The sequence below is a fragment of the Euprymna scolopes genome, chromosome 15 (assembly GCF_053919585.1).
Source record: "Euprymna scolopes isolate OS-2025 chromosome 15, ASM5391958v1, whole genome shotgun sequence".
Classification (NCBI taxonomy): domain Eukaryota; kingdom Metazoa; phylum Mollusca; class Cephalopoda; order Sepiida; family Sepiolidae; genus Euprymna; species Euprymna scolopes.
In genome coordinates, this window is record NC_136496.1 from 76440492 (window position 1) to 76455427 (window position 14936).

Below are 14936 nucleotides of genomic sequence, written 5' to 3' on the forward strand. Positions count from 1 at the left end.
CCCAAGTTGTCAGTCCGTGTCGTTGACTACTGTGCTGTTGTTACCTACCAGTAATTTTTTATCAAAGCCTCTAGACCGATCTAGAAGAAATATCTTAAATGTCGTAAAAGTGCGACAAGCCTCTTATCTCAAATAGCAAACAATATTACACGCAAAACTGCTACAAATAAACACAATAAATTTAGCTATTGACTAATATTTGCATGAGAAAATTATATAAGCATTTGGTTAACCTCATTATAGATCCAATATGGCCGCCATCACAGTAAGCAATTAGTCAATTGCAAATTAGCAAATTAGTCAAATTTTCCTATTTATTTTGATAGTTTTACTTATATGTTACGAAAGTCATATACATTGTTTAGGTATACAATGTAAGATAAGCGTAAAAATTATTTCTGAAATATGTGTAACAATTCATCCTTCTACAAAAAATAATCTGGCGCACAGAGATTTCGTTTTGATTTTAATCAACCGACGAGGAAAACTGGCGAGAAGTAGAATAAAGAATATTTTAAGTAAAAAGGTTATCGTATCTTTCTTCAATAACACGTTACAGCTATAAGGAGTATATTTCAAGTTGGCCGTACGGTCACCCCAGAGTCCAGATAGAAAAAAAATCTAGGTTCGGATTCATAACAGAAATGCGTCCGAAACCTGCCGTTTTTCTTCGTATTGTGGAGCATAAAAAGAACGATAATCCAAGTCAGAAATTATTCCAAATAATCTTATCTGAACGATTAATTTTAAATTCTAAAAAGAAAGGCAAAATATATTATGTTGTCCTAATGAAATTTTACTCGTCAAGTAATAAAAAAAAATGATTAATCCTCAAAATAAGACATTCTGCCATCAATCTGTAAGCTTTCGGATCTGATCAAAGTACCCTTCAGCTGGCTTCGAATCAACGAATTCTTTACATGCTTCCTCGACGTCATCAAAGGAGTCGAATCATCAGCTTTTCAGAAAGTGTTGCATTGAGCGGAAAAACGCCATAATCTGATGGAGCACGGTCAGGGCTGTAGTCTGAAAGCGGGTGAACCTCAACGCCGTTCAGTTCATCAAGCTTATCGTTGATCTTCCTGGCGGTGTGTGGCTTGACATAGTCCCGCCGTATCAAAGAGTGCTTTCGGTTGATCAGAGCCAGGTACTTTTGCTTCAACTTTCCGTAGATCCGCTCCAGTTGCTTACAGTAACGTGAGATCGACGCATATGCAATTGTCTAGTCACCTTCGGCAGCACAAATCTCTTATGCGGCCTTCCTGGTTGATAGACCTCGTTTCCAGCAGTAACGAATTAAAATTCGGAGCTCAATTTTATTAATTACTATCTGGAATAGAAAAATGAAGATCACTATGGCAATATAAATGCAAAAAAAACAACATTTTAATTGCATAAAAATTCAATTTTTCGCAAGTGTTTACGAACATTTGAGACAATCTAATACGCGTATCAAGTCAGCCATTTTAGTATATGTTAATATGTGTTTATTATTGGATATTATGTTTAAATTAACTTATGATTAGAATGTAATCTTTGACACATGTAAATTGACCCAACTTGATAGAGTAGATTCCTACCCCTGAATCCTCAGGGAAATCTTTAGTCAGAACATTTTGAAAACTTGGACAAAAAGAAATCTAAGTCGACGGATCCTTTAATATAGTAGTGGGGTCCTTTAATGGTGTACATATCTGTGACCTAACTGGACTCTGCTCTGGGCTCAAATATAATTATCATCGTACTTTTCTGCTCAGCAACCATACCCATCTGATCCTGTTCACGCTCGCTTTAGGGACGAATTCATTCTTATCTCCTATAGGAAATCCATTAAGAGTAAAAAAAAAATATTAATTTAAAAATTAATATCTATTGTTGGTAAATAACTTTGGTAAAAAAAAAAAAAATAGTTAAAAAATTAATAACAACCCTGAAATTTTAGTCTACCATTCTCCACATATACAATCTCCAAAGTATTAAAGATTTTATCAGTTGAATAGAGTCGTGGCTCTGAAGAGGTCGATGTAAACTATATATATATATATATATATATATATATATATATATATATATATATATATATATATATGTATATATATACATACATATATATATATATATATATATGCATACATACATGTATATATATATATATATATATATATATATATATATATATATATATATATATATGCACTATTCATTTATTTATTGTGGACTATTATCCTCATCTTTTAGTTGTTGTTTCACGACGTTTCAGCCAAGTATTCCTCTGGCCTTCGTCAGGTGGTTACCGCGACCGGTAGGAACTCCACATCTCCTAACTGCATCCTCAACAATTACTGTCTTCCATAGTTGTTGTTGTCTCACGACGTTGCGGTAACCACCCGACGAAGCCCAGAGGAATAATTGGCCGAAGCGTCGTGGAACAACAACCAAAAGATGAGAATAATAGTCTGTGAAATAAATGATAAATAATACCCATCTCAATAAGCATTTCAATTAATTAAATAATATATATCTGCACTACTTCTAATCTCTACTCTGTCTGTGTGTCTGTCTGTGTGTGCGTGCGTGTGAGTTTGTTTCTTATGGACTCCAAAATTGCTACGTAGATGTTTTGAAATTTCACAAAAATGTACTTTATGTGTTTGAGATTGTTCTTAGATAGGTTCTGCATTGGAATGCCTTTGATAAGTAAGGATCCGATTGAAGAAGGAATGGTCCGATTTTGACCACAATTAACACCTTTATACAGTCTAACATCACAAGAACATTTTAGAAGTGTAATCACCGCACAAACACACGTCATATAAAATCAACAGTAGGTGCTTTGATAAGACAGGGAGGCATTCGAAATGGGTGTTTCTGTTTGGAGCACAACTGAATCATAATACGTGACTTCTACATTTTAAACATTAATTAAAACCCTTATATAAAATAATTTCATAAAATCAACAGTGGGTTCTCTACAGTGCAATGTTGACTACAATGTATTATTGACTAAATAATTGTGGAGAAGCATGTGAGCTTTCCCCGGTGCACCGTGATGGTTTCACGATTATAGCCAACAATCAATCGATTTGATCAAAAAGTTTGCTATTTCACCGATTAAGATGCCAATAAGATATTGGAAGTGTGGAGCATTCGTTGATCCTCATTCAATCCCCGGTAATGTCGGGTCTCCCTGTCGGTATTAATTATTGTAGTAGCGAGCATGATTAAAACTGACATGTACCGACTTATTACGTTATAAGAAAACCATACCCCATGTATATATATATACTAGAATTTCAGCCCGGCGTTGCCCGGGTGTTTGGAGGTGTATGTTGAGAAAAAAAAAAGAAAAAGAAAAAGCGGTCAATTTTTTTAAACTTTGACCCCTATTATGTCCCCTTAACATTTATTGTTTTGGACTCAAATCAAGTTATTAAGTTATATCCATGTCCAAGGAACCTATATCTAAAATTTCAAGTGTTTAGACCCACAATTGGCGGAGGAGTTTGGTAGAATTCTCAAAGGTCAAATCGTTGAACTTTGACCCCTTGCTCGGGTGTTTGGAGGTGTATGCTGTGCAAAAAAAGCAAAAAAAAACAAAAAAAATGGTTAATTTTTTAAAACTTTGACCCCTATTATGACCCCTTAAAATTTATTGTTTCGGGCTCTAATCACTTTATTAAGTTAGATCCATGTTCAAGGAACCTATATCTAAAATTTCAAGTGTCTAGACCCAAAATTGTCGGAGGAGTTTGGTAGAGTTCTTAAAGGTCAAATCGTTGAAATTTGACCCCTTAACAGCCAGATTTCTGGCTGACACCCGTCACATCGATTTTCCCAAATCTCAGTACCCGGTATTTCAAATTTCGAGTCTATAGACTAAAAATTGCGTAGGGAAATGTACACAGACAGACAGACAGACAGACAGACACACAGACAGACAGACACACAGACAGACACGTTCACTTTTATAGATATATATATATATATATATATATATTATATTATATATATATATATATATATATATATATATATATAATAGGAAAATCTTATTAATGAAAACTTATTCATATTTTCAAAAGAAATATTCAAAACTTGTAAGGAAGCTATACAAAATTTTAATTATCCGACAAGGAGTACAAATAAACAAGAAAGACCTTATTCCGCGGAGTTTCGAAAAATGCAACTCTTCTCATCAGAGGAAAGAGGCTTGCAAAACATACAATACATTTTGCAGGTTAATGCATTTAAAAAAACTAGAAATATGAAATAAATCATACTTGCATCATGAAAGTTATTAAACAATGACAGTTTATAGGGATTCAAAGAGATTATATATATATATATATATATATATATATATATATATATATATATATATATATATATCATTCAAACAGGGTATTGTTTGAATATGGTTAAATGTTAGTCTTACTCATTAAGAACTGCTTTAAAGCTTCACCGTTCATTCATTTTGCGACCAAATTTCAAACAATTTTTACAGTTCATGGGACACCTTCCCAGCCACTTTTCGTCGTCGATACTTTCATAAATCATAGCGGGAATGTCGCTCGCATGTCATCTTATTTGGGTTATATAGTTAACAAAAGTGATGTTCTTTGCCATGCTAGGGCTGATAATCTTCCGCTTATGACGTCGCCCGTTAATTCTGTTTCTCTCTTTTTTGTCTATTCTTTCTGTTTATTTACGCGATCAGGTTTTTTATTTGTTTTTTTTTAAGTTGTTAATAATATTTTATAAATTGTCGACAATGCCTATGATATTAAACACAAAAATGAAAATATTATTTCGAAGCAAAGCCTGGAAAATCATGGATAGCATAGAAAAATCCGAGCATGCAAAGTAATACAGTTACGATTAAACTTAGAATAGAAAAGTAAAAAGACTAGTTGTTAAACTGTAAAAGAAAAAGACAATACACTCTAGTAAAAAATATAATAAATTTATAACTTAAAATATTGCAGCATTAAGATTTTTTTTTTTTAATTCAATTTAACATTTTATGTAAATTCTTAATGCTGCAATATTTTAAGCTATAGATTAATTATATTTTTACTAGAGTATCTTGTCTTTTTCTTTTCCACTTTTAGTAACTAGTCCTTTTACTTTTCTAAGACACATATTGAATCTTGACAGGATTAAACGAAAAAAAAAACATTTCTAAATTCAATCCAATTTAACGGAAACGTTAAAAATTCAGTCTGCAAAGTTAAAGATGATCAAATATGACTGGTCCATCAGCCGATGCAATTGTAAATATATATATATATATATATATATATATATATATATATATATATATATATCCTTGCACAAGTAATTGGACACCGTTGTTATTTATTTATTTATTTATTCTTTTTTTTTTCAATAAAGCTGAATCACAGTTTTATTTTAAATTTCCATCATGTTATAGTGAAACAGATCTCTTCTCCTACGTCACTCGGTTTTCCATCGACTAGTCTACACGACTAGAATCTTTTTCGCTTCTTTTTGAAATGATGTATTGCTCTCTATCAAACAGAATTCTGCGATTTATAAATTTCTTTGTGAGTGTCAAGTTGACTACATTACTAAAACTACTAGCAGGGTACATGTATCGGCGTGGCCCGGTAGAAATATGACAAAAAGTCATAAATATCCAAAGGTTAGAAATAAGAATATCATAAGATATCGCTCGTGCTTTTTTTTTTTTTTCACTGGGGGATCTAAAATTAAAACATAAGTTGGACATCTTTGAATAATTAAAATCCATCAATTATTTATTTGAGAGATTTAACACCATTTTTTTGTGTCACGCTTATTTCTACATTATTTTCTCCTACAAACAAATGTCCTTTAATTTCGCTATTCGATTTTCTTATTTGTATTTCTGGTGTTTCTCTTCTGAAGAGGGCATCATAACCAGGATTTTAAAATATTTTATTTTTTCTCATTAATGTTTTTTTTTCTTCTCTGTATTTATTGATAAAAATGTTTTCTCCTCTTCAGCTAATGATATCATTCTGCTGTACAAAGTATATATATATATATATATATATATATATATATATATATATATATTTGTAGTCATCGACATACAGTCCTGCTTCGTTGTATCACAACTCATCAGTGCCGCTAAACTAGCACCTCTCCCAAGCCAAGGATCGAATCTAGAACAGTTGTGTTGACAGTCAGCAGCTCTACCTCTCGACCACGGAAGTGACGCCCGCAAATAATTCGTCCGAATGTCTATTTAAACAAATATCCGTCCGCTACTTACAGTGCGCAAACTGTCTGTTTGTAAACAAACCGTAAGCTTCGCATTTTTCAGCCAATTAAGTAGCGAGTGATATTATTTACGACAGTGCTCTACCCAAAATAGGGGGGGGGGGCTTTAAAATATATTTGTAGTCATCGACATACAGTCCTGTTTCGTTGTATCACAACTCATCCGTGCCGCTATATATATATATATATATATATATATATATATATATATATATATATATATATATATATATATATATATATAGCGGCAACTGATGATCCCTTGAAAAATAGAAAAATAAAAAAATTGGTATTATAGTAAATTCGAGAGAGTTGATGCAGTGATTGCAGGTGATTAAATGACTTACTGACTAGATGGTTGTTTGACGAATGATAAAAAGTATTTTTTTGTATAGTTTCAAATGTTAAAAACTTCAAAGACTATATATATATATATATATATATATATATATATATATATATATATATATATATATGGGTGTTTGCATAAATAAATATTATATACATATATTTGTATAAATAAATATATATATATATATATAATTCACTATATAAATATATCTATATATCTATAAAAGTGAAATTATCTCTCTGTGTGTCTGTGTGTACATTTCCCTTATCGAACTTCTCTGTCAATTTTCAGTCAATAGACCCAAGATTTGACATAAGGGGTATTAAGATTTAAGAAAATCTTTTTAATCGGTTTTCGGCCAGAGATTTGGCTGCCAAAGGTCAACGTTCAACGATTTGATCTTTGGAAACTCAACCTAACTCCTTCGTCAATTTTGGGTCTAAATAGTTGAAATTTTAGATGTAGATTACTTAGTGAGCAAAATTTTTAGTTTAATTGGAGCTGAAAACAATAAATGCTAAAGGGCCAAAATTTGGGTCAAACTTTGAAAAATATTGAGCTATGCGGTCTCTACCAAATTACTCAGTCAACTTTTTGTTTAAACTTGGAAATTTTGCATAAAGTGTGATTAGAAATAGGGAATCCTTTTGTAGGGGTAAAAAAATTGGCATTTGTGATCTCTAGAAACCAATTTTGAGTATAAACATTTTAAATCTGATATAAAGCGTATTCAGACATGCAGCAAGCTTTTTAATCAGTTTTTGGGCGAAATTTGGCTGGCACGATATATATATATATATATATGGTCATCGATATACAGTCCTGTTTAAAGAATTGACCTCTGAAAACTCTAGCAAACTGCTCCGACAATTTTGGGTCTAAACACTTGAAATTTTAGATATAGGTTACCTGAACAAGAGTCAAACTTTTAATATATATACATATATATATATATATATATATATATATATATATATATATATATAAAGTTATGAACAGTACATAGGGCCTGAGCCTGAACCGCTAGTATATATATATATATATATATATATATATATATATATATAAGTGAACGAGTCTGTGTGTGTGTCTGTGTGTCTGTGAACATTTCCCTGCGCAATAACTCTGTCATTTTCAGTCTACAGACTCGAAATTTGATATACAGGGTACTGAGATTTTAGAAAATCTTTGTGATCGGTTTTCGGCCAGAAATTTGGCTGCTAAGGGGTCAAAGTTCAACGATTTGACTTTTGAGAACTCTACCAAACTCCTCCGATAATTTTGGGTCTAAAAACTTGAAATTTTAGATATAGATTTCTTGGACATGGATCTAACTTAATAACTTGATTTCAGGGGTCATAATAGGGGTCAAACTTACAAAAATTGGCCGCTTTTTTTTTTTTTTTTTTTGCTCAACATACACCTCCAAACACACGGGCAACGCCGGGCTGAAATGCTAGTATATATATATATATATATATATATATATATATATATATATATATATATATATATATATATAGTGAATTATATTTAAACTCATTACTATACTAGCAGAGATACCCAGCGTTGCTTGGATTGCGTTTGGTAATATTTAATGTACTTAGAATATTTAGCCGGCGTTTTCCTAAAATCTATAGTTTAGAATTTTTAAATCAAATGCATTAATTGTAAAATCTATACAATTAAACTTTTTATAACTAAGTGTGTTAATAGCTGTTATTTTTGGAAGGTAAAAAGAAGAGTTTTGAAAATGATATCGGGTTCCATTTTGTTTTATAATTTAGGTGATTGAAATAGTATTTAGCCGGTTAAGTGACAATTGATATTTACTTTAGTCAAAGTCCAGTTTAACAATATTAAACGATTTACCTAGATATGTTGACCGACAGAGTTTCGGAATAAATAACACATTTTTGTTTTTTGTCGATTATAGGTATAGACATTGATCTCTTTTCCTCTTGAAATCTGCATCTTTGTGAACAGCCGAGGAATTTGATCATATATATATATATATATATATATATATATATATATATATATATATATATATATATATATATATATATATATATACAAAATATGTAACAAAAATATCGGGAAACGGTACGTAGTTACAGTTATGTGTGTATTAGTTTTATCTATTTACCGTTTTCCTATATTTTGGTTTATTATTTTGTAGAGAGAGAGAGAGAGAGAGAGAGAGAGAGAAATGTGCGTGTATGTGTGTCTTTATATATACAAAGATACAATTAGTACACACATTTGCATATATATATACACATACTCTCACTATGCATTATATATATATAAACTGTAAATGTCAATTGAATTAAAGGAATAAATTTGCAAGATGGTCAACATCATGAACTTTGGAATATACATTCATTCATTCATTCATTATATATATATATATATATATATATATATATATATATATATATATATATATGCATATATATATATATATATAGTAATTTATAAAATATATATGGCGATAGACATTGGCTGATAGGAAGGGGCGCGGTGGATACTAGAAAGCTGATTGGCTAACTAAAATCTCAATAGAAGTGGAGCATATAAAAACGATAAACAACCACAGAATTCGCGCATAAGCCTGAAGAGTCCTAGAGTGGATGAAACGCCGAATATTCAGTGTAGCTTAATCGCCATATATATTTTATAAATTACTAACTAGCTCTACCTACGTATTGAGCACTTTTGAAGTAAATACTTAAAGTTTACGCATAAATCTATACTTTCGTATATTAAGTTTATGTGAGTAAATTAAGTAGTTATATATATATATATATATATATATATATATATATATATAAATTTGTGTTACAAATCATTACAAAACATTTTTTTTATTATTTAAAAAGATCATTCACATTTCAAAACAACTGATATGAGTCTTACTGTTAAACACCAATAAAAATATCCTGGATGGGTTAACGGCTTTGATAATTCCAGGAAAGGCTTTTCTTCTTTTCAAAAAGAAAAAAAAAATAAGTCTGAGGCGAGTAAGGGGGTTAGTTGAGGACGCAGTTATAGTTGCACAAAATCGATAATCCATCGTGTCATTTTCAAAAGTAGGAACCCGTAGTCGATTTTACATAGGTTGAGAGGATACTCAAGAAAATAAAGCTTATGTTGAGCAAAGAATTAACCAATGAAAATGAAGGTCATCTCGGTGCTCTTCAGCAGAGTTTTTTGTAACTTGGGAATTTCTGTAACAGAACCAGGAAGGTTACGATGGCTCAGTGATTAGCGATGCGGATTGACAAACTAGGTGTTCTAAGTTCGAACCCAGTTCGGTCCACAGAAACACTTTCACGTAGGAACGTTGGCAACCATTACGCGGTCCCTCTCATAAGTGTAACGTTGCATATGCGTTAACATGTAGGGACCCAATACGTTGTAGACTCCGTTGCAAGGAACAACGACAAGTAAAACTCGATCCACTTTTTTCCCCCCATTGAAACACTATTTATTTCCGGGTACTTTCCCGAATGAAACGTGGTCGTGATCCTCGGTCTTTGCACACGTTCTTCTTTTTATAATCTTTTTCGTTTTCCTTGCCGTGACGTCACTTCGCACACAGCTCGGCATTTGCATACAGTCGCCATAAGCTTGTCCACGCTCTGTTACAATAAGTATCCGGTATCCTTCTAGAAAGAATTCCTAATAGAATGATATTTTGGAAACCAGTGCCAACAAAAATCATCATCATCATCATCATGAATGATGCTGAACAAAAAAAAAGGAGCAGTAACACCAGAATTAGTTCTTATTCTCTATAACAATGCTTTTCAATGTATGTATGTATGTAAATATGAGAACGGAACCCATGAAAGCATTCCACTGGCTCATGGAATCCGTATGCAATAATTTAGTTGTGTTATGCAATAAACATCATTGAAAACATAAAATGAAATGAAACTGCTCATATTACGCTTATAAGAATATATAAAACCAAACCTAATAATGGCAAGACAAATTAATGTTTCACATGTACCGAGTTTGAATCATGTAAAATTTAGTATATTTAGCAATTAATTTTTTTTAAATATGCATATAATTATAAAATAGATTTTAAAAATTGAATTTAACATTCTGTTTATTTGATCTTTGTTTGAATTTAGAAATTGCGGACTCCCTAGACTGTACTGGCGGAACTCCAAGATTCCGTTGAACCTTGGTTGAAAAGCAATTGATTAAAATTGCCTTTTCAAGAGACTATTTCTTGTCGTACAAACTACTCTGTATAATAAATATGTCGAAGTAATAAAACTGAAACCTATTTTATTTAATTAACGTTGGAATGTCCACGTGTGCGGTTCGTTAATAATTAGAGTATCCGTGTCGTTGCTTAAGCGTGCTATTCTTGGCGGTATAAGCCCCTAAACAGAAGAGGCGATTTCTACGCGTTTATTTTTGCATTCTTCTCTGACTCTTGTGTCAATTGACGTCAGACATCTTCAAATAATCTCCATCGCTGACCTTTAATTGTTCTTATTAATGTCGCGGCAAATGGTTATTCATGACCACAAGGCTTCCTTCCTCCGATCATTAAAGACGAAAATCATCGTGCACGACATTTTAAGCGGATGAGAAAGAGTAGGGGGAATGTGGAAGAAGATGAGGAAGGACACAGCATATTATGTCCGACCACAGTCAGCGAATTTATACGCATACAAAAATGCACGAATTAATGAAACGATCATAATAAGAGGTGTTTCGGTTTTAACACACACACACACACACGCACATACATATATATATATATATATATATATATATATATATATATATATATATATATATATATATATATATATATGTATATTACACAAACATTATTGGTGACATATGTGCATACATGTTTCAGTGGAGTCCTAATTCAAAGAGACTACTTCATCAGATCAAAAAAGGAGCAATGTTGAAACGAGGATCAAGATTACATTCATATTTTATAAGATATTCGGGCGTGGTTTACGCTCTGGAAGAAAGTGGGGTGTATACTTTGTGTATGTGAGAAGTGGGGGTTTTGGAGGGAGGTGTGGTGAAGGAAGGGAGTAGGGTGAAAGAAGAGGTGGGAGTACAATCCCGTGTGGTCAGGCTGTCACAGAGGGGAGGTATTGGTATTATTCTAACTTGGCGATTGTTTATTGGCCTAAGTTTTCGCTTTGATTTAAAGTAATAGTATACCCTCGTAACCATTACTTCCCTATCTTAGGTTTTTATGGTTGTTTTTTCGTTTCTGGTGGCGACTTCATTACCCATATATTTCATTGATAAGCTGTATTTATTTGTTTATTTTATTCCTCGCTTTTTTATCCGTTCATTTGTTTCTCGTTTGCAAATTATTCATTTTATGTTCAAATTAACAGTCAGTGAATAGGTATACATGCTTATTTACACGATTTAAATAAATGTGGCATACTGGGAGTTATATTTTCCATTTTACCGCGGTGTCTGAGTAGTTACAATGGCAAAGGTTTTCATATCTATATATAAACTTAATTTCGGTGTTTGTCATTCTTTCATTTTGGTTATTCATCTTGTCCTCAATACTAGAGTATAAATATATTTTATGAGTTTATATGCTTCATTATAGAGATAGGTTTTCCATATGCATGCAAACAGGTACATAATAGCATATATTTGTCTATATTGGTGAAGTATTCCGTTCCCAAAGCCCTTTAGTTAGAGTATTTAGTTATCGTTTGAGATCAATTATGTGGTTGGTTTCCTTATGTAACGTTGCTTTACAATAATACTTCTCGTGGGTAGATCAACATTTTAATTAAAAGCGTGCTACCTCCATAGATTGTTTTAGTTAATCGTTTTCGAGTGTTTATTATTAAGTATGCAAAGTGCACTCACCTTTATCCAGTTGGTGGCATATTGTGTTTCTATTCGTTTAGTTTAATAGAAAACGGTAGCGGTGGAGATGGTGTTGAGAGAAAAACAAGAGAATGACTGCTTCCTTAATTTAGCTAGGTTTTATGGGGAGTACAGTTATTAATTAGATGTGTGTCAGTGTTTAGTATGTATAGTTATTAATGTGTGGTGTATCGGGACTACTTTGAATCGTTTTAACTCTTTACTTGGTTTATTTATTACTTAGTTAAGATATTAGGAGTAAGGGATTATGAATTGTAGCATTAATACTACGAGTGGATCGCTATTCGTGTTTTAAATCATATTTAAAGCATAGCCTCCAAAGTGTTTGCAGCTTCTACCTCCGATCTATAGTCAATTCTAGTTTAACATTTAATAATTTTTCACGGTCCTTAAAACTAATAACCTCGTGTTTCTCCGCTAAACATAGATAATAGGGTAAAGTTAATAAACGACATGTTTTAGCCTTCCTACGTGTTTTACATTCGACTAAAGGTGCTTTGTTCGCCTCGATTAACTTCCAGTAGTGTACGTCCCATATATATATATATATATATATATATATATATATATATACATATATATATATACATATATATATATATATATATATATATATATATATATATATATATATATATATATATATATATTCGGGAGGACTTTTCAGGATGGTAAAATGAAATGATTGAGAAAAATTAATTTAAAACCATAATGAGTCAAAAGATTTTCCTGCTACCTTTCTTTAAAAGTGATTATTTATAATGTGCGGAAAAAGTACGTCTGAGCTTTGAGCAACGCTGGTACATTGATACTTAACAATTAAAAAATAACATTTAATAATATTTTTCTTATTTAGCATTTCCTATATATATACCATCGGGCAACGACGAGAAACGGGTCCGGCTAGTATATATATATATATATATATATATATATATATATATATATATATATATATATATATATATATATATATATATATATAAATGAGACTGAAATGTGTGAATTAACTAATCAGGTTCTAAATTTATGTTCTGTTCATTGATTTTCTGTTTTATGGTGTAAGAATCTAGAATAAAAGCCGATTTCAGAAGCTTCTGTCGTAATTTACTGTGAGCGAATTTAATATATATATATATATATATATATATATATATATATATATATATATATATATATATATATATATATATATTAGGGTATGTTGATTTTTCACTTTTCTCAGAATATTAAAAATATTTACCTAAAGTTGCGTCTGGACTTATGAAGTACTCATGCAAAATATTAGATTAAATGCTTGAGCGGTTTTTTGAGCGTTTTGTATCAAACTCGTAGACAAAATAACACTGAAAATTCTTCGTTTTTGCAAGGTTTGTCTTGAATATTCGTGTGAATACCAAAAGATTTTAGTATTTCAAATCAGGAGATGTCTTTTTATTTTACAAAAATAATATTAATATAACAAATCATTAATAATCTTCAAATTTAAAATCTGCGCACACACACACACACACACACATTTCATTTTTTTTTTTTTTTTTTTTTTTAGTGTCACCACTTATTAAGGGTTAAGTATTAAGTAGATGTTCTGCATTCTGTCAAGACAGGAAAGGGTATTCTTTGGAGCTCCACCCCAGATGGGACAGCAGTACTCCCTCTTAGAACATACTTGTCTTTTGTACAGGTAGATGATCACGGTGGGAGTGAAATACTTCCTGGAGTGATTAGGGATCTGATGTAGGTATTTCATTTCAGATTCGGGGTAAAAAAGAGTCAAAACAGGGTGCTTCATCAAGGCAAGAGATGTTCATTTCGATTTGGGTAAACTGGGGATATAAGCGTTAGTGGTGAACAGATAGCAGTTTGATTTTGGATGTATTAAAGCTGATCAGCCATTCCTTACCCCATTGTAGCACACGTTTAAGGTCAGAGGAGAGAAGATCAGAAAACTTCTGATCATTGTCGGCTTTTGTAGTGTTGCCATAGATGGTAGTATTGTCTGCATAGATGTCGACAAATGATTGAAGAATATGGTTTGTGAGGTCCTTGATAAAGATAAGGAAGCGAGTTGGACCAATATGGATCTTGGGGCATGCTAGCATTAATACTGTGACCTCTGTATTTCTGCCCATTAACGACCACTTTAATAGACCTATCAGAGTGAAAGGATTTAATGTTTGAGAGGACATTTCCAGCTATTTCGTAGCTAGAAATTTTATGAAGTAAACCTTTGTATCAGACCCTATCAAATGCCTTGGATATGCGAAGAGCTACCGATCTAAAAATGAAACCTCCATCGATAAATTCGCTGATTCTGTGTGATATCACAATTAGCACATCAGCTGTTGATCTCTCAGAGTGGAAACTATATTGCATGTCGAGA